This window comes from Protopterus annectens, chromosome 2.part1 (assembly GCF_019279795.1).
Source record: "Protopterus annectens isolate FY-2018-M chromosome 2.part1, PAN1.0, whole genome shotgun sequence".
Lineage (NCBI taxonomy): Eukaryota > Metazoa > Chordata > Ceratodontiformes > Protopteridae > Protopterus > Protopterus annectens.
The window spans coordinates 277,371,944-277,394,597 of NC_056729.1; positions in this window are offsets into that span (position 1 = coordinate 277,371,944).

Genomic DNA, 22,654 nt, shown 5'->3' on the forward strand with positions numbered 1-22,654 from the left:
GGAAATTGGGAGGTATGTTAGCGGAGTGGAGAGAGCCCAAGATTAGTGAAGTTGAATTAATTGGGCTGTGCCCACTAGTGGAAGCAAAGGATGATGGAAAAAAACTGTTTGATGAAGAGATGAGCAGACATTGGTGAGTGAGATGACTAGATTGTATAATCTTATTTTCCACTAGAGTCAGGCATTTATGAGGTTGTAATGTATCAATAGCAAATACTTTTTATTGATATGGGGGATTGCCTTACTAAGGGTGAGAATGCAGGTTAAACTGGAGTGAGATCAAATGGCTAAAGTAGAGGCAGATACAAAAACAGTTAATTTATACCTCTAAGAGATAGTAATGGAAAGATTTCCTTATAGCTATTGAGTGCTTAGGTAGCTAACACTTTTGTGAATATTAAATAAATTGGCAGTAAGATGCATACATAGAACAGCTGTCCAGAGAAGAGAAAGGGCATCCTGCAGAGATGGTAGAATTCACATTTAAGGTACAGGAAAAGACTGCCATAATTTTAGCTTAGCTCTGAATGAGGATTAAAACTGTGGGGAATAAAAGAAAAGGGAGTAAGCTCATAGCCAGTAGTATAGGAACCAAAGTTGTGGAGACAGACCTTTTCTAGCTACTGAACTAGATTAAACAGTCTTGACATTACCAAATTCTAGGATGGGATGCCAGTGGATCTGAATAGCTAAGAATTAGTGTGCATTAGCCATTGTTCTTTGGTAGCGTGCGTTTTGGCTAAACAGCAAGAAAATTATAGGCGATTTCAAGCTGCAGAGTTTCTATTCTATCTGAAAGCTAGCAACATATAAATTACATTCAATGGCCTGTATCTAAACTAGCAGTTGATGCATTAGTATGATTTACCACTAAGAAGCATGCGCAAAAGCTTGCACTTTACACATTGCATTCAATGCCCGAAATCTGAACTAATTGTGGTTCATACCTGGATAGTTCACCACAGACTTGTTGACATTTACTGCTAAGGAGCATGAGCACTTCTAGGAACCTGTGATATCATCAGTGTATGGGACACAAGTAAAACACACTTCAAAAGAGATTTATACTCACCCTGTACTGATTGCACCAAACAGTTCCATAATGGTAACATTACATAGAGTCAAAGGAAAATTATTCTGCAATAATATTATTTTAAAGGCAATGTGATTCTAATACAAAGTCAATTCTAGGTGCTAACAAAATCATCTTAAAGAAGAACACAGTTTAATTCAGTTTAATTCAGTGCACTGGAGGACACACAAAGAAGAATGTTCATGGTTACTCTTGCTGTGAGCAGAGTATGCTGGCTATTTAGGTATGAAATGTAATATAGCTTAACTATCTTATGCTTTGTATTTTAAGATGTAGTATGAACTTACAGTTACAGGTATGTAAGTGTAAACTATTCTTTGTTCATTCCGCAGCTGGAAGGAGGTATTGGGAATAATGATGCTAAGGTTTCAGGCTCAGGGTTAAAATGGTGCAAAGTGCATTCAGAGAACTCTGCTTTTAAGAAGGAAAGTGATAAAGCAAGGTCAGAGCTTTGCTATGCTATGCACCCAGCACCAGAATTAGATGATTGGAAAAAAAAGGCTATCTGTTTGCTGAAGAGATGAGCAAACCTTGATGAGTGGAATGACTATATGGTAAGTCTTATTTTCCACTGGAGTGAGGTATTTACAAGTTTGTAATATATCACTAGCAAATAACTGCATATTGAGATGGGGATCACATCGCTAAGGGAGAAAATACAAGTCAAATTGGAGTCAAATCTAAGGGTTAATGTAGAGGCAGATACAAAAAAGGCAATTTGTACTTTTAAAGGGTAGGATTAATAAGGCCTATGTCATTCTACATGTCTGCAGTTTGCTATATGCAAGGCTAAAGAAAGCAATAGAAACATACAGATGATTATGATCTGATCATAACCAGGATGATACATGTCTAAGAAATGAAACTGAAGCAACAGTGTATAATAAAGTGGTCTTCCTCCTGTACTGAAAACATAATTACAATACTCTAGCTACTACAACAGAATATGACCTTTTTTCATAAGTGTAGGGCTGGATTCACGAAGGCTTGCACGGAGTCTAAGAGTAGAGTAAGACTCTATGCAGCCAACATGTCTGCCGAGTGATCCAGGAACAGCCAGCAGGGGCTTGCAAGAGAGCTCCTAAAATGACTCTTACATGGACAGGGTTAGGTTATGCAAATTACCTCATTTGCTGGGACAAAGAAATGTTAGGGGCTGCCATTGCTCTTATAAGGCGACATATGCAACATGCTGAGGGTGGTGACAACGCGAATGCTGCTGAGCAACCCACAGTGAGGAGACGGAGAAGAGTGTACAGGCCCAGGGTAACCTACCAGGGGCTACATGAGCTGGAGATAGTGGAGCGCTATAGAGTGGACAGAGACCTCATGCAGAAATTTGTTGAGCTGTGCAGGCCACGCCTCACACACAGAACCAACAGAGGGGAACCCATCCCAGTGGAAACCAAGGTATGTGTTGGCCTAAGAATACCAGCAACAGGTACCTTCCAGAGACCAACTGGTGATATGATGGGGATTTCACAGGCATCAGCATCCAGGGTACTGCACCAGTTCCTGAATGCCATGTCAGCACATGTCGGTGATCATGTATATTTCCCCAATTCCTGTGAGGTATTGGCCAGCAATATGCGTCTTTTCCAGCAAATAGCAGAATACTCTGAGGTAGTGGGTGCAATAGACTGCACACACATATGCATCAAAGCACCAGCTGGAGAGCGGGGTAGGGCCTACTTTAACCGCAAGAGCTTCCCCTCCATCAACTGCCAGGTCGTGTGTGATGCCCAGGGCATAATACTGAATGTGTGTGCTGGCTGCCCTGAAAGCTACCATGATTCCCATATCTGGCATCTGACACAGCTGTACCGGACATTTGCCAATGGGGACATCCCTCATGGTCACCTAGTGGGGGATGCTGGGTATGCAGTGGAGCCGTGGCTGATGACACCCATCAGAAATGCACACACACCTGAACAGGAATGCCATAATGAGGCACACGCACAAACAGAAAATGTAATCGAGCGTGTGTTTGGGGTGCTCAAGTCATGGTTTTGGTGCCTGGACATATCTGGTGGAGCCTTGCAGTACTCACCAACTACATGTACCCAGAATTGTCATGGTATGTGCTATGCTAAATAATATGATCCTGCAAAAACAGCTGCAGCAGGAGCAGCATAGGGCTGGGCCAAACAGCCCCCCACCATTGGCAAGGCCATCACAGGCAGAGCGTGACTCAGATGAGGAACAATCTAAGCCTGCCCCACTAGGCAGAAGGAGGCATGCCCAGTATGCTTTGGCCTTGGCAAAGAGGCAACGCATAGCACATACACTGGTTCAGTAGGAACCCTGGAAATGATACCGCTCTCTAACTTGCACATATAGTAAAAGGGATGCCTAACTTGACACTACCTGTTTTCAAACATGTATAGAGAGTGTACTATGTGCATCCGACATAGGCAGCCCTGCAGCACCACCTGAGGAATGATTGCCATGTTTTAAGCAATATAAAGCAGTGCTAAACAGCTTTTACCACTATTTAGTATATGTAAACAAAATTGCACACACTAACTAGCACAACTTTGGGCAATGTTGAGCAATATTGGGCAACGCCAAGCAATGTTGGTTAACGTTGAGCAATGTTGGTCAAGTTCTGTCAAAGTTGTGCATAGTTGAGCAAAAGCAGGTAAACATATTCATATTTGCTATACTGGTCCTTAAGCAGTCTGGTCTGCCCAGTATGAAAATATAAAGCAGTTACAGTCCTTGAACCCAGGATACTGTGCATTATAGTCACAGTACTGAACCACTAAACCATGACAGTATTTCGCTGGTCAGCCTGTATGAAGAAATGTTGATGAGTCTATGCAAAGTGTCTCATGGAAACCCTGCAGGCACAGCATAATCCCTGTAGAATTATGACACAAAGGTGAGCCTTGCAGTAAAAATACAACTTGATTTTCAACACACATATAGTATAAATGTTAATATTGGGCGTGTTCACACACGTCAACAAATGTAGTGGACTTCAGACAGCAACATACTGAAAGGTCACACTGGGCATGCTCACACATCAATAAATGAGGCAAATGTCAGGCAACAACATACTGAAAGGCCAAATTGGGCATGCTCACATACTTAGGCCATGTCTGAGTACAGCAGTGGGCCACACATATCTGGCATTTGCATGTGTTAACCCAGGAACCTCACACTATTCACGAATCCTGCCTTGTGCACACAGTTATATGACAACAGACACATATATAATATATTGGAACCTTGTCATAATCAAATATGTACTACAGATACTTAGGTTGTTCATAGAAAGTGGAAAAGCAAAGAATATAAAAAACCTGCAATCAGTATCATCAATAAACAATGTGCACTCCAAACATTATCCAATCTAGGTTATGGAAAGATTATCTGCGAAGGAGTCCATACAGAACCATGACACTTCCTTCAGCTATGTCATAAATAGCAATGTACACTCATATATGTCCTGAGTCAGGGCCAACTGTACCTGACTGACAATGCCGACATCCTGTGAGACAGGCCCATACATACATACCCACCTCCCACTGACAAAAGGCCCTATCATCATAACAGGAGATATCACATGTAGAATGGGTAAACAGCTCCTTCCAAAGCTGAAAACATGGCATCAATTGGATTACATTGTTTCCCTATATGTGTCATAAGTGAACTGCAGAACAAACAGGCCCTGCACCTGAACAGTCTGTTGAGCCTCACCCTCTCTACAAGATATGAAACTGTTGAATGGGTTACAGCAACATATGGCACACTCCACAAGTGTTGGTGCAGAACAGACCATGGGAACTATAGTCTTATAAGCCTATGAAGTCTGATCTGCAAGGCCATGGAGTCCATCATGACTGAAGTCATAAACAGAGCTATTGGAAGCCTACAAACACACAACCCTACCAACTTTGGTTTGGTCATGGGCAGATCATGGTTCCCAAACCTGCTAGACTGTTTGCAAGGCAGCCACCCAGGACATACATCAATGAAATGAGCTAACACGTCCCACATACACTTTGAATAGCCCTTTTCCAACATCCCAGACACATGTGGAAAGTACATCGGACGCAGATATCCTTCAGAGGGGTCTCACGGAAACTGATAGCTGGTGCCAGAGCCATGGCCTGATGTTATATGCCAAAAAATGTATAGTCATACCCTTCGGGAAAAACAAGGTAACCCCAAGATACCATATAGGTGGCAATCCACTAAGCACAGAAGAGGTTATCAGGGACCTGGGGACCCAGGTTGACAGTGGCCTTTCTTTTGACACTCACATTGCTAAAGTGGTTAGAAAAACCTTCTACATTGCCCACCTGATCATGAAAGGATTCACATCCAGATGAAGTGAGGTCATTGTTCCCCTGTACTCTTCACTTATCAGACCAATGATCGAGTACAATGCCCCGTTCAGGATGTATCTCACCCGACACCTGCAGCAATTGGAGAGACCCCAAAAGTTCCTCACCAAAAGGATAAAGGGACTCCAAAATCTGTCATATGCTGCCAGATTGAAGAAACTCCAGCTCTATTCAGTCGCATACCATCTGCTCAGAGGTGACCTGTGCCTGACATACAAGGCCATGCCCAACCCAGAATTAATGGACATGCTCCACCTCAAAAAATCCAAATCTACCAGATCCACTAGAGCAAGCGACTTAAACCTTAGCAGGGATATAAATAGGACATGCTGGAGGGATAGATTTGTCACCCAGAGACTCCCTATGTTGTGGAATAAAATCCCGGTCCAAGTGAGGCAGAGCACCTCGCTGGCTCTGTTCAAGAGAAATCTTGACCGGTGGATGGGAGATCGTACGTTTACCCCGGGAATCCTCTCTGTGTCACTGCTGGACAGAGGCACAACAAACTAATGGGCACAGTATTTTTTAACATAAGAGGTGGCGTAAGCCACAAAAACTCTGTGCTAGGCTTATGAATGCCTTAGGGCAGATAGCCTAGTATAAACCTATGAACCTATGAACCTATGTCATATCCACAAAATCAACAACCTGTGCATAAATATGTATTGTCATCTGATGGATTGACAACTGGGCCACAGATAGATCACACCAGGTAAGAATTGTGAAGTCCTGTTCAAGCTGGTACCACCTGCTGCCCTCCATGGCTCAGTCCTGGGATTGCATACAACAAAGTGCACACACATTACCATGTCTAGTCTGATGATGTCAGCATCCTACAAATATAGTAGGAGAAATGAAAACAACCAGTAAAGCATATAGCGCATCGTGTTAATGCGTATCTCTCTAGTATCATAACATAGTTAGATAGGGGTTTGAATCCTGCAATTGCAGTGTGGTGGGGGTTGTATGTTTCTGTGTGATTTCCTTTGAGAGGAGTGCCCTTTTTGGAGACTAGGAAAACACCTTCAAAGTGTTATATTCCTCTTTGGCAAGTGTGATGATGTCAGCATCCTACAAATATAGCATTGGAAAGGAAAACTCCCAGTAAAGCATATAACACGTCATGTTAATGCGTATCTATCTAGTATCATAACATAGTTAGGTAGGGCTTTGAATCCTGCAATTGCTGAGTGTATGACACTGTTGGTCAATGTGTTGTGGGTTTTGCTTTTACTACTGTATGACATATCAGTATAACAACAGTATGTGCATTGCACACTTCAGTTATCTGTGTGGCAAATACATATATGTACAAGTGACCTCAATTAGTTCATAGGTGTGAAGCCTGCTTTCTACATGAATACATCTGTTACCTTTGACAGATTGTGCTGCTGCTTCTCAGACCTCAGGTCACATATGTATGTTTGTGACAAGGCCAGCCACTGTAGTGATCTGTGGCCTAGGTCATCTGTGTCACAAACACCCATGACAGTTTCTATAGAATAGTGTGAGTGAGGGTTCATGCCTGGGGTATATGTCAGACATGTTCAAACACAACAAAGTCTGTCAATAATGGACATTCATTATAGGTGTACAACAACTTTGTGGATATAAACCAAGATTCAAACCAAATCCACGGAAGTCAAGAAAACGCTGCAAGGTAAAGCAGAAGAAAAACGCTGCTCGTCCGGACACACTCAAAAGGGAACAATAGTACCAAAAGCAGATCTTCTCTGGGAAAAATTCACCCGTTTATTTAATGAAATCCACACTGCAGACAAGTAAAATCCACAAAAGTACATACAGTGGTTAAGCGCTTTCGACTGGACCAATAGCCAGTCTTCATCAGAACACCTAAACAGTGTAAAATATAGTGCATTTATACTGTGTAAATCAGCGGTTTAAAGAAACCGCGCCAAAAACCATTTTGAATATTTAAAGTGGCAACGTTATTTTGGAAACAACAAATGAATACTGTTAGCATATATCATCACCTAATGCTAACAAAACTAAGCAAGCTCAACATATCCAACTGCATGAGGATATTAAATACATAAAAAATAATAAATGAAGATAAAAATAAAAATAAAAATGGTGTGTACTATAATGTTTTACTTCTAAGCGACAAAAATACACTAGAGAATAAAACATAGTATATACAATCTATTAGAGGACTAATTTAAATATAATAAAGTCCCTAAATATGCAGGAAATAAGTACAATGCAAAAATAGTCTATAGTGATGAGTATGTAAAGAGCGTATAAAAAAATATATACAAAAAAATATAGTATATCTATAAAATCTATAAAATCTATAAAATGGTAGGCTATATTAATCAATTTATTCCTCTAATACTAAAAATGCTAAAAAAATATATATATATATGATGTGAACAATAAAGGGATAACTCTATGTATACATAAGAGATCAAGTAGATGTAGAATAGAATTATAAATATACCATATAAATATATAAATAGATATATAAATAAATAAATAAATATCTAAATAAATAAATATATACTTGATGAATTAATATATATATACATATAAGAGTGTTATAATGTGGGAATAATGAATATAAATGTATTGAATGAAATATAATACATGATGCATGAGATAAATAAGTTATATAAAAATGTTATATAAAAATGACAAATGTGAAAAATACACAATACAATGAGAGCAATGCTTACATTCACTTTAGGGAATACTCAATCACTTATAAGAAAGGGCTTAATGCTGATGGAATCATTAAGACCTGGACATCTTGTTGCATCAGTTTTAATTTGCCATACACTTTCTTTCAATGCTAACTTATTCTTCCAATTTCCCTCTATCTTATCAATTTGATCAATGATGGCAAATATAAAGCTGTGCCCCTCACCTTTTTCCATAATATGTCTGTACAGGGCATTTTTTGTATCCTTTTTGCGTATTTTGTATAGATGTTCGTAAATACGCTTTTTGATAACCCTCTCAGTTTTCCCTATATAATACGCTTTACATGTTTTACAATTAGCAATGTATATCACTTGTTTACTATTGCAATTACCTCTCAAACATCTAATCACAGTGTGGTTTATATCATCCAATGTAATTTTTTCTGCTTCATTTATATAGCAGCAATATCTACATGTTCCACACTTAGTGCATCCACCCATTCGTTTCACTACAGAACAATTATTGTTTGCTGTATATTCCAACATTCGTTTAATATTGGATGCCACTTTGTAAACAATTTTGGGTACGTTTCCTATCTTGACATTAAGATTATTAGAGGTAAAAACATCCCAATGTCTACATATAATAGCTTGGACATAATGTACATATGGGGAGTATGTAAGAACGCACACTCTGTTAAAGTTTTGTTCTAACTCATTTCTCTTACTCATACTATTTAAGCTCTGTATGCCTAATAGTGGTTTGTATTTTTTTCCCCATTCAGATATAACATATTGTGAAGTGCGTTTAACCATTTTAACCGGATAATCCCTTTCTTCAAACATTTTGCATAAAATTTTAAGGTCATCCTTCAAAATGTTAATGCTAGAAGACATTCTTGCTGTTCTTATACATTGTCCTTTGACAATATTTTTGAATGTATAGGGAGGATGGTTGCTACTAAATGCAATAAAATCATTCGAATACGTGGGTTTCCTGTAGATCCTGGAAGCGAAACCCGTCTCTGTGTGCCAGACAAATGTATCCAAATATGCTATACCTTTGCTATCATAATTGTGAGTGAATTTGAGAAATTCAGTAGTGTTATTAAGGAAGTTCATGAATTCACATATATCTGTTTCGGAGCCCTTCCATAATACAAATAGGTCATCCAAATATCTTCCATAAAGTTCGATTTGATCATAATATTTGCTTTTAAATAGATGTTCCGTTTCCCATTCAAGCATGACTAAATTTGCAAAAATGGGGGCACAAGAAGCCCCCATGGCTACACCAGATTGCTGTCTAAAATATTCGCCCTGGAATGTGATGTAATTATGGTCCAAGACCAAAGACATAAGTTCAGTAACCACACAAATTTTGTCCCAACTAAAACCTGAAAATTTTTTAAGGCTGTTGGTAAAATATTCTAATCCAATATTTTTGGGAATGCAGGTAAACAGGTCAACCACATCAATAGTGATAAAAATAAGGTCCCTGTTCCATTTGTCGGCACTAAGAGAATTTAAGAAACTCCATGAGTCCTTCATAATGTGAGGTACTAAATTATATATATGTTTGGTCCAGGTATCAATCAAAACACCTATATTAAAGGTTTTAGATTTCGAACCTGACACTATGGGTCTATATGGTGGGTCAACAACTGATTTATGGATTTTAGGTATTCCAATAATCTTAGCAAGTATTGGATAATCAGTTCTAATAAATGTATAGATGTCATTGCTGATCCTATTGTCAATCATATATTCTTCTATTATAAGGTCTATTCTCCTGTACCCAATGTTAACTTCATTTAAAGAAATTACCTCATAATTTCCAGATTGGTGTAGCCAATTATGCATTTTGGAATTATAGTCGGTGGTGTAGCTAACAACAATTCCTCCACCTTTATTGGGCTTCATAATGCGAATATCTTTGTTACCCATAAATTGTTTTAAAGTAATCCTTTCTTCTTCCGTAAGATTGTCATGCATATAATTTTCTTTAAGTTTTCCTTTATGAATATCATTCTTAAGCCAATAGATGTCCTTACAAACCATTTGCTCATAACAGTGTATGTGAGGGTGATTAGGTGGCATAAATATACTTTTCTTTTTTAACTTATTGTGTATATATACCGGGGTATCAGGAACTTTATCATCAAAAAACATTGCCAAATTGAGCCTTCTACAATACAATTTGATTTCTTTGATGGTATCAATTATGTTCAAACCAATAGTCGGAACAAATTTCATTCCTTTACTCATTAGACTGATGAATGCTTTCTCTATAGGTACATCAGTGTAATTATACACCTTAAAGCCATTATATGTTGTCATAATCTGATGTGTTACATCTTTAGTACCCATACTATCAAAAAGCCTTGCTTGTGACCCTTCATCATACAAACTAATATTGTTTGTTGTATCTTTGTTGTTATATTCACTTCTTACTACAGATCTATCAGGTTGCAACACTATTGTAGGTGGTGATTTTGTATTTATAGTCTCCTTTATTTCCACCTGTTGAATTGATTTCTTTGTTTTGGGGCAGGGAAAAATCTGTCCCCCCGAAAATTTTCTTCAAATCTTGCACTTCTTGGTCTATCATTATAACTAATAGTTCGATCTCTCGTATCCACCTTCCTATCTGTGGGCCATATGTAAGCACGGTCATGTTCATAAACATCCATATCCCTTAATAATTTCCTATTTTTCCTTTCGTAAATACCCTTCACTTTCTCTTGTGCATCTATGAATTGTTTACTATAAAGGTCTTTCCATTTATTGAAATCAGGATGCTGAATGATGGCATTATTCATACTCTCCAATTCATTTGTCATTGTACTCATCTTTTCATCATGATATTTAATTAATATTTTTATATAACTAAAACCAAAATCATCAAATAATTGATTGAACTCACGCTTCATGTCCTTGGTGTAATTAATCTCTAATGGTAATTTAAAAAATCTAATACCCTTAGGTACCTGTTTAATACTTAAGCATCGAGACAGGTAAGCAATATCCAGTTTAGTATTTTTATAAGACAATAGCTTCTTCCCAAAGTTATAAATCATATCTCGCACCGAGCTTTGTCTTAAATTATTCACATAAAAATTAGCATTAGTTTCTCCATTCACACTATTAAAAAATTCATACTCATCACAAAAAATTTTTTCCATAAATGTCGTTTTGTAGAGCCGTGACTTCAGCTCTGAGATTGCCTAAAGCTTTACCCGACAGTAAAGCTTCATTCTCAGAATCCGACAATAAAGCTGGCGTTTCACCCGCACTACCTGCCATGGCGTCACAAAGAACACAAACCAAGATTCAAACCAAATCCACGGAAGTCAAGAAAACGCTGCAAGGTAAAGCAGAAGAAAAACGCTGCTCGTCCGGACACACTCAAAAGGGAACAATAGTACCAAAAGCAGATCTTCTCTGGGAAAAATTCACAACTTTGTGGATATGCATACAGACCCCTTATTGCTTATGTGATACACCGAGGGATCATCAGAATACCTTTGGAAATGTGAATACCAAAGGACAGATGACATAACACTTGGCTGTATGTACACATTGGTACCTGTTCTACATGTTGGGGGCTACTACCTATGTGGTACTGTCGGGATACTAAGTTTAGTAAATGTGGATGACTATGCTATAGTTGGCTTATAGCTTTACAGCATGGGTTAGACAACAGGTATCTGCCTGTATGATACCCTTGTGGATGACAAATGTCTCATCTGGAGAATGCATTGTAGGCCACTGTATGCATTTTCAGATGTGGACGGACATATCCCTAGTGTGTTTGCTTGTACCTAAGAGGGCTATATGCCAAACAGGAGTGGTCCCAGGAATGGGTGGCGGTCAATACCACTGGTTACTGGTATAGTATAGTACCGGAAGGATCCAAATGCTACTGAGTTTCCTACATCTGTGTGTCAGTTGTCAAGACATCATCTAATGATTGGTTATAGTCAGGCTGTTGAGGCTGTGTATACTACCAGAATGCAAACCAATGACAGACAGTAACAGTATTACCCACAGCATAGTGTCAAACCATGTCATACATGCATGTGTACCCAAGTTAAAACATATGTGTAGTAAAATGCATACTGGCCACCAATAGAAACTATGAAGTTTTAACACACATCACACACGTACTGTCCACTCACCAACACATGCTGCCAAAACTACACACATCAGCCAAATGGCACATGGGTGGACAATACATTTTTGGTATTAACACTGGTGTAAACAATACTACATTGATAATCATAGCTTTAATGCATCATGCATGCTCAGATATACTTACAAGGATAGAATTACACTTTACTGTTGACAATATCCTAACATTGATACACTACTATAAAGTCACCCTGTGCATCAGCACCATGTTAGCCTGTTCCTGCATCAGTGTGACAGATGACAGGAGGTGGCACAGTTTCATCATATGCACATGGTGTGTTGTTGGTTTGCCAGAGCCTGACATTGACCCATCCAAACGGCATGTATGTGTGTGTGTGTGTGTGTGTGTGTGTGTGTGTGTGTGTGTGTGCGTGTGTGTGTGTGTGTGTGTGTGTGTGTGAGGGACAACAGTACAGCATGGGTCAATGTTGATGTAATGTGTGTGTATGTGTTAGCCCTAGGTGTTTGGTTTATGTGTGTGTCTGCATGCACACAGTTCCACCATGTGGCTGCCATATACGGGAGGTTGTGGAACAGCCACAGATAGACCTGCCAGGCTGTACAGATCACTGTCTCTGGCGACGGACACAGTACCTGTGCCTGGCAGGGGTGCCATGGACAGTATCGGGTACTAAGCCAGACTGGGTACTATCATCAGAGGCAGAGGGATGTTGACTAGACTCATGTCCCTGCTGGGACTGGCCAGAGCCACATGCATGTGGTCTTCTATGATGGTCTATTGACAGCCCAGCCCCAACATTGCTGGGGCTGGTACTGCCACTACGGGAGCGGCTGTGACGTGTGTCATCTGCGATGACTGCCAGCCAATGATGTTGCTGGCATACGTCCACGTCGACGTCTCAGCTGTCCTGCACTGTCCTGGAACATGGACATGACATTGCAGAGGACATCTAATGTCTCCCCCCAACATTTATCAATGACCTCGGTGTAATTACGGATGGCACCGGCAAGGTCACGGATACTGTCATTGATAGCAGTGTTATGGGCCCTCTGTGCCCTTAGTCCCTGTCTGGTGTACCGTTCCATACGTGTCTGTGCCTGCATTACAGCCCAGAACATACCTGAGGTTGTAAGACCTGTGGGTGCACGTCTGCCAGGGGGCATTATGACCAGCAGTGCTCCCACGAGAACCCCTGGACATCTGCCTATGTGGTACTGTTCCAGGAATCTGGGTATAGCTTCTGTGAGGGGATGCATGTGCCATAGATACCACACTATCCTGGTCAATGCTTACTGTATGCTGTCCCTCAGCTAAGGCCATTGGTGATGAGGGATGCATTGGCAGTATGAATGTGCGCATAGATGGGGTGGAAAGCTTTGTACTGTCAATTGGTGGCCCAACGACAGACCCTGTCAAACATGCCTGTGCCACAACACATGTATCATAATTTCCACTATTTGTGGCAATGTATTCAGGTTCCTTGCTGCACTCAACCAAAACAACCTCAGCACCTGTGAGAGGAAGACAGGAAACACACTTTACAATCTGTACATGATGTTAGCACACATGCAGCCATGCACCCATGCACCCATGAACCCATGAACCCATGAACCCATGCACCCATGCACACATGCACACATGCACATATGAACACATGAACACTACTCACTAAAGTACAGACACACACACACACACACACACACACACACACACACACACACACACACACACACACACACACACACACCAACAGCAATCCAGAACATACTCATTAGTGGTTGATGGTGGAGTACAGTATCACAAGCCAAAGAATCCTATCACATGTTTCAGCATGCAGGATGTGTGCTGCTCAACAGTATGTACTGTGAGTGTAGAGAGTCCTTGTTAATAACAGTATACATGTCTTTGATGCATGTGTGTTGTTCAATGATTGGCATCACCCTGGAACACAAATTGTAGATGGACACAACATTGCTGTGCAAGTATTAAGTGCTTTTCAATGTTCTGTGCACCATCACTCACAGGTATACATACCATGGCTGGATGCATACAACTGTCAGGTGTATAGCAATGAATGCTATGTGTAGTACTGTAGTTACTGTAACTGGATGTAGTGTAGTACCATGAGCCATCATCAGGCAGCATCATGTGGTCACTCAAGGCCACTAATGTATGCCACACTGGCAACTATCTTGCTGTACCTGAACTGCAGCACTGTGGCTACATTAACCATTTCACAGGCAGTTGTTACATGGGTATGTAAGGTGTTCGATAGGGAGCATTGTCTAGCATGAATGTGTTGTGTGTTGAAGAGTGTCGTACCGCCCCATGATAGGCCTCTACCCCTGATGTATAGTATGTGTGCTGTGTGGATGACATTTGGGATACTGGAGTCTGACCTTACAGCAGGTGTCTAAATACACCATGTGTATCATATTAAAACGTACTGAGTATGACAAAGTGGTGTATGTTGTGTGCATGTGTATTGACTCTGCCTATACAATGTCCACTACAGTGTACCACAATTGTTTGGGATGCTATGTGTATTGCATTTGTTTGAAGCAGCTACTCATGTTATTGGGATGTGCATAGTCCCACAGAAAACATGCAGAGCATGCATTATGTGTAGGTGTTTTACATGTATATATGGCCTACAACTCACCTATGACATGCACATGTTATTTGCTATATTAAACGTAGAACACTCACCAGCATGGGTCTGCTGTCTTGCTGTCACACCAGAGGGACCTACATAGATATGCGACAGCTTGTCAGTGTCAACAACTATGGCATTGCTGCTGTGAGTTTACAATTTTACAGTAGTACAACGGTTGACAGTCACAGGCATACAGATTATGTTCCAAATTATCAGTATTGCACAACACCAGGCTCCACATCTTCTAAATACACAGTACACATCTAACATATGCATGTTCTAACAATCGAGCTAACAGTAGTCTACAGATATGCCATGTTACCTGCACGCTCTGAGTCAACTTGCTGGGTGACTCCGGCCTCCATGATGACACATTACTGTTGTAGTGGTTGGCCAGGAGCCACCATGCTGAGGAGCAGCTCTTCCACTCTGGTGAGGGGTGGATGTAATGCTGCACCACCACCTGTGGCAAGCTGTTGTCTGTGGACATCGGAGGCATGCTGCCGGACATGTCTAATTAAATCACTGCACTGATGGCGTACCTGCTCATAAGTCCGGTTATGCATGCCTATGTCATTAACCCGACGGGCAACATCTTGCCACAGTGCAGTGCGCTCATGCTGGTCCTGGCTGGTTCTGGAGAACAGCAGGGTGTGATGTTGTACTAGGGTGGATATTATGATTTCCTCCTCTTCAGGGGAATACGCAGGGTTGTGATGGTGAGACATGTCCCTGGAAGACAATAAAACAATAATTGTGAGCAAGTCATGTGGCACACTTAACATTCTAAAGTACAGATATCAATGAAATGCCATATATAACAACCTATTGGCTGTCAGTAGATACACACTTTTAATACCACATATCAGTGCTCAGCCCACAACTGCCTGACAGTGCCTGGCACGTTCTATATATTAAACCATGTTCTGCACAGCAACAAAGTGAAACCAGTATGTAAGACTATACAACAGTACATGGCACACTGTATGTGACACAATGCACCACCTAGCCACAGGAGGTATATATGAAGCTAATGCATACAGAAACATGTCATCCATTGAAATGATTGTGAAGTACAGTTACAGTACTACCAGTACACCACACTACTTGCTGATAGCAAACCCCTAAGTAACATATGTGCACATTCATCAATATAGGTGGCATACTGCTGTACTACACTATACATGTTGCTAGATTAGCACTTATATCCTGTAACACACATACGACCGAGGCCATGTTACAGGCACACCCACACACACATCAGACATTCCTACAAGACACAAAGGTATGGCAACCCAGATGAGCTTTACCTGTGTACCATACAGTACTGTGTGTCAGCACTTACAAAACCTTATGCCTGAGGTATGTAATGTGTGAGGACTACAGGTAACAAACAAAACAGTGTTTCCAAGCAATGTGGATATACACCATACTGTGCTGTTTAGGCCTACAACTTCAGGTAGTACTACAGTTCATATGGGATTTGTATTCACTAGTGTTAACAATCAATAAGCATACATGTACTGCTTTAACCTACAATGGCACACTCCAGTCAACACCATGGGACTACGTCATACCATATGCCATACTGCTTTTCCTGCCTAGCAATAGCATAAATATCTTTTGTGGGGATCAGAGCTAGAACACTACATACCATGATATAAACAGTTTCCCACTAGGCTATCACACATATACACAACATTGACACATTCACCTACACATTCACCATCACACTCAGTCAACCTCACATAGCAATTAATGCAACATGTACATGCGTGTGTGTATCGGGTCCTGGGTAGCTAATAGGCTATTAGCCGTAGGACCTATAGAAGCCTAGCCATATGGTACCCTGCCCTTCAACACCCATGTAATTTAAGTTCATGTGCCCCTGTCATGCAGAGCCACAGAGGTGATTCCCGGGTTGTATTTCCTATCTCACATCCATTCATCATGATTATTCGTGGCGACTGCTAATGAGGACCTTTCTTTGCTATTGATAGGTAGTTAGTTCCAGAGTATGGTATGTGTCTGAGATGAGACTGTACCACTCAAGCATGTTCTGCTTATTGACGTTACAAGGTTTAGATCAGTACAGTGTGTAGCTTGTATGGATTTTTATCTGTTTACATGGAGCATGTCCAACACCTGTGGGTTTGGCATAGCTTTGTATGTTAGGCAGAGGTTGCCTCTGGGTAGGCGGTATGCAACACAGTGTAGCTGTGGTTTTGTAAGACAGTCTGCATAGGGCATCTGTTTGAGTCTGGTAATACTCTTTGTGAGGTATGTGCCTGGCGTCTACAGTTGCTGTAGATGTCTTCTGAGGTACATACCAACAGGGCCATTGTACTCTATGATGGGTTTTATGACTGATGAGTAGAGTGGAACACTGACCTCTTTTTCCATGTATGACACACCTTTTCTGATGACATGTGGACCGTACACAGTTTACATGACTAGTGTGGCACTGTGCTTATCAAAAGGGACACTACTGTCCACCTGTGTCCCGTGGTCTCTTATCACACTTTCGGTGTTGAGTAGACTACCACCTATGTGGTAGTTCATGGGTACAGGGTTTGAACAAAAGGGATGGCAATACATTTACAACATTGAGCTTGAGCGTACATATAAACATCCATTGGTGTACATATAGATATACATATAGGCACATATACAGTCCACCTTTCATGGTGGGAATATCAATTATGCAAAGGTTGAGAGGGATACAGTTATGTAATAATATTGCACAGTCTTGTGCAGAATGCATTGAAGGTATTCTCAGCCCATGTATCTTTAGCAGGACTCCCTGTCTGGAAGACTAAAAACTTAACAAATCATACCCACAGTGTTTAAACACCACATGTCATATGCCATCACTGTATGCTGTCTTGTTTGCCACACACTACAACCTACATAAAAATATGCACATAACAACCTTCACCAACATATATATGTCCACCCTTCACAAACAGTTGCAGTATGTCCCTTGCTCTATGTACATGTTAAGATGCTAATATATCTGACACAGACAGATCTCTCTGTATGTGTGTGCCATACACACACAAGGTCCACACTGTTGTAAGTCCATAGACCTCAGAGATGACTTGTTGGGCCTTGCTATAACATGAACAGTTGTCACATGTGTGCATAACAGTAATATTACAGGGAGTATTTATAGCTGCTAATGCTACATGACTATACTAGCCTGGTACAGCAGTTGCCAATGCTAAGCTGCACATTATATGACTATCATGCATGTGTTACTCTGTCGCATCCAGGTTTATATAGCTGTTTGCATGACTCCCCCAAACACCAATTATACACAGTACTGTACAGAGCATAGATGACATGATCAGATGTTTTACATGTAATGCTAAGCTACATATGTCACAGTTATGTCCCACTGCGCACAGCTACACACTAATTTGTCCATGGCAGTAGTCATGCATGACATCAGTGCATACATACCTACTGCTGCCACATATGCATGTTTCAAAGTATTTACAGGACTCTTCATAAACATCTACTACTTGCCGGTAACCACATATCTGTTACATACCTGTTTGTCACTTTCAGGTCTGTCTGTGTATGTTTTGACAATTTTTTTTTGTTTTGGTATTAATTAAGTAAGGTTTGCTTTTACTTAATTTTCTTTGGTTATTAATTAAGTTATTTTTTTTACTTAATTAATAATTTTGGTTAGTAATTCAGTAAATTTGTTTTACTTAATTAAATTTTTGCATTATTAAAGTAATAATTTTTTTTTTACTCCTCTCCAGGTTTGCAGATGCTATAACACGTGCAATGTAATGATTGCATGAGGGGATAGCAAGTACAGTCTGCTTTTATAGGTATATGCACATGTGCATGTGAAGCCCTCTGCACCAATTGGTGCCCAGCATTTGGTAAATGCATACAGCCTGCTGTGTGGTAATTGCAGTACTCACTGTCATAGCAACCCAATGCTATAAATTGCTAAGTTATGTAGGCGTAGCCCTTTCAGATTTCCTGAGTGGGGCCCATGCTTGTTTGCTGTGGACATTGTTGTTTAAGTCAGAAGGTTGGTATACTTCTTATATCTGAAGCTAGAGGTGTAGACAGTGATGTACATGTTGTACTCAGGCCTGACTGTTGCCACTTCCAGTACAGAGCTATCAGTGTAGAGTTTAACTCACCCCTACAAATGCTTACACAAGATATATGTGAGTATGTAGTTTCTTTTCTACTTATATAATTAATTGCCATACAAAAGTAGTTATTGAGATGTATTCTTTTGGCACATGAACTGTTTGTGAACTGTTATACTGTGCATATTGATGTACTCACTTCTGCAGGGTTTGTGTTTTTTATTGTTGACATTAGCACAGGATTCTCAGGAAAACTGGACAATTCCAGTACTGAGTATGCCTATCTACATCCTTGGTATACCCTAAACACACATGTATATTTAAAATTTGGGGTGGGGGGGATGCAGACATACAGAGAGCATTATGTATTATTGTGTGAGTGTTATCTTACTGGACTTAAAGGATTGGTGTGTACCTGTTAGTTTATCAAGGCAGGTGGTCTGTCTGCATAGTACCCAACTGTGAACCTATCCAGATGGTAGCCAGATGTTAGCCTGTTATTCTTTGTCTGTGCAACCCACAAGTGTTTTCAGCACTGGTACAGTGGCATTGTTACAGTCAGTTGCTAGTACATGGCTACATCCTTTGGTATTTCAGTGTTGTACTCCTACATAAGGGTATGCTTGTGGAAGTCCTCCCAAAGCTATTTGCAGAGTGTGTAACAGCAGAAAAGCTGATATGCCTGTGTGTTTGTGCCTCTGCCAGGCCTATGAAACACTCTGATACATATTTGCATGAAGTCAGGGATAGGTAGTTAAAAGTGATGTACACCTTCCAAATAATAGAGACAGTAAGTGTAGACTTGAGTGAAGCAATGCATATGGATTAGTACAACTTTTCTGAAGTACAAGCGGTTTCTACTGTTATTATTGTCATTATTCATTGTGTAATACCCCACCTTTCTGACTAACGTCAGTACTTTTCAGAGGGATTCAGAGGGACACAGCTAAAATATGTTTCACAATCAGGGACATCCCTGAAAGGTAGTCACAGTTAGGAAGTATGGCCTCATTCCCTAATCAGATATGCCAGTGTTTGTCCTGCTATGATACTGTGTGGGGGTTGTAAAGTGCCTCTATAACATTATTTGCTGCTAGACTGGCTGCTACTCTTATCACAGTCGTGTAATGCAATTACACAACAGTTGCTGGTAAAGATCCACAGTTATGGCCTTCCTATTTTTCCTTTACATTCACTCATTGTATTGAATGATATATTTATTTCAGCAGCAAGTTATTGGATATCTGCTGTGGTTTAGTGGCACTTCATGCAGTCTAGTGTGTCCAAGGTCTGGGGTTCGAGACTGACAGAGGTGTTTTTTTTTGCTGCTGAGCAGATCAAGGGCCCTGACATACAGAGTGACTAAGGCACTTTTAAGCAATTGTAAGTGGGTTTTTGGCGGTTTTCCACTTAGCGATGCTTAGCTAAGGGCACACATGCGCACACTCGCTCAAAGCCACTAACTACTGCTTTAAAGTGCTTACTCATGATAACCCGTGCGCTCATTTCTTTGAAAGAAAAGAAAATGGGGAAATAGGAAAGTGGTGAAAAAGGGGGCACAAAGAGGGAAAGACAGTAGGGAAACCAGCTTGGGATATGCAGGATGGGTGTAGGGAAGGTCCATAGCTGCCCATTTCTTTACCAGCAACAGCTGTGTATATGCTAGATATTTGGAGTGAAATTTGAAACCTTCCACCCCTGAGAGAGGGGTGAGGACAACAAAGTATGTTGTACTGCCAATTATAATTATCAGTTTACATGTCCAGCGGACATGTGTGCATGGGCAGCTATGTATGGGGCGAATTTTTGTGGGAACAGATTGCCCTTTTTTTTTTTTCAGGTGAGAGTGGAATGTGAGGTAGAGGAAGTAGGTATATTTGGGGAGGTAGGTTGGGGAGATAAACAGACAAGACAAACAAGACACATACAGGGGTGGAGTATGACACATGGGGTGGGTGAACACAATTGACGGGGATGGATGTTTGGAAATTGCAAGTCCATGAGCCCACAGATGGTAACAGTGGAACTGAGATCCCCACCCATGGGCAGTCAACACTGCACCTTCACAGCCCTGAGGGTGGCTGTGCTGGGGGCTGCATAGGAGGGGCAGGCTCACCCATGAGTCGCTCCACTCTCACCTCAAGCTTTTGTAGGGGATCAGCAACTGAACGCTGGATCTCCCTATGCACCACAATCCGGACCCTTCGGAGGGTGACAGGTGGCACTTTTCTGCCCATGCTTGCATGGAGGGACGAGCCCCATCCCCTGCAGCACTTCCACTTGAATAATAGCACAGGACCAACGGAGGAGTTTAGCCCGGGCTGGGCACCGAACCTGCTGGTGCCAGGTGCAATCGCCAGCTGAGCAGGGACAGGTAGGTCTGCTGGGACTGGCCTTCCCATACGTTCTGTGATTAGGTGTGTTTAATTACAACATAGACAACATCATTCCAAATTAGTTGTAACAGTATGCAGTAATATTCCCATTAACCCAACACACCAGGGTTCCAACAGTTGAACAGCAAGCATAACACATGCATATATTGAACAACAGTGGACATTACAGCAGCAGGCAGGGATGATTGGTGGCAACAGGCCACCAAGATTGTGGTGTTTGAACAGGGCACATGCATCCAAATAAATGCAGATATTTATAGGACAATAGGACATATGTCCCAACAAATGTTTTGAGATTAGACTTACCCATTGAGGTGTGGAATTGCATTGTTTATGCACATACAGTAGGGTGTAAAAAGAGACCCCCATTAACATCTTATATGTACTTTTAGTCTACACTACATTCCTATTGACTGCAGGTGTATATCCCCTACATGCATTATTACACTAGGCAACATGTATTGGGTTGTGTAATCGGTTTGGCTAGTTCATTATATACCTGATCTATATCTGACATACTAACTGTCCAAGATGCAGATGTTACTGCTACATAGTTATATATTTTATTTATATTTATATATCTACATATCTGGATGTGTTCACGTGACATTTTCAGTTAAATTTCTACAGAACCCTACATTTCATGTAGCACACTCACATTTCTGGGGAACACATTAACAAGCTACTCATGTGCCAGATTTACCTATGCATGCCAGCCATTAACTGACTGTTGAGGACTGTATATATGCTTTACAGCTACTGGCACTTCTTTCACCCACTTTATATGGGACTGCCTAACTGTGGGTTGATAGCACTTATTACAACAGTACTATTTATATAATGCAAGGGTACAACAACATTTCAAAGTAAGTGACACAGACACACTCCAAGTATTATACCTTTATTAATTATATTACACACTTTTCTACAGGCTCTCTCCTTAATTTGATATTACAGTGCATACGGAAGACTTATTCAAGACATATTATACCTTTATTAATAGGTTACAACACTCTTTTTCATGCTTGCTCACTTATTTTATATGACAGTACATGCAGAGATATTATTCCGGACTTATTTTACCTTTATTAATGGGTTACTACATTCTTTTTCTGGCTCTCTTGACTTATTTTATTTAACAGTACATGCAGAGGAATTATTCAGGGCATTTTATGGCTGTATTATTGGGCTACAACACTTTTTCCCTTACC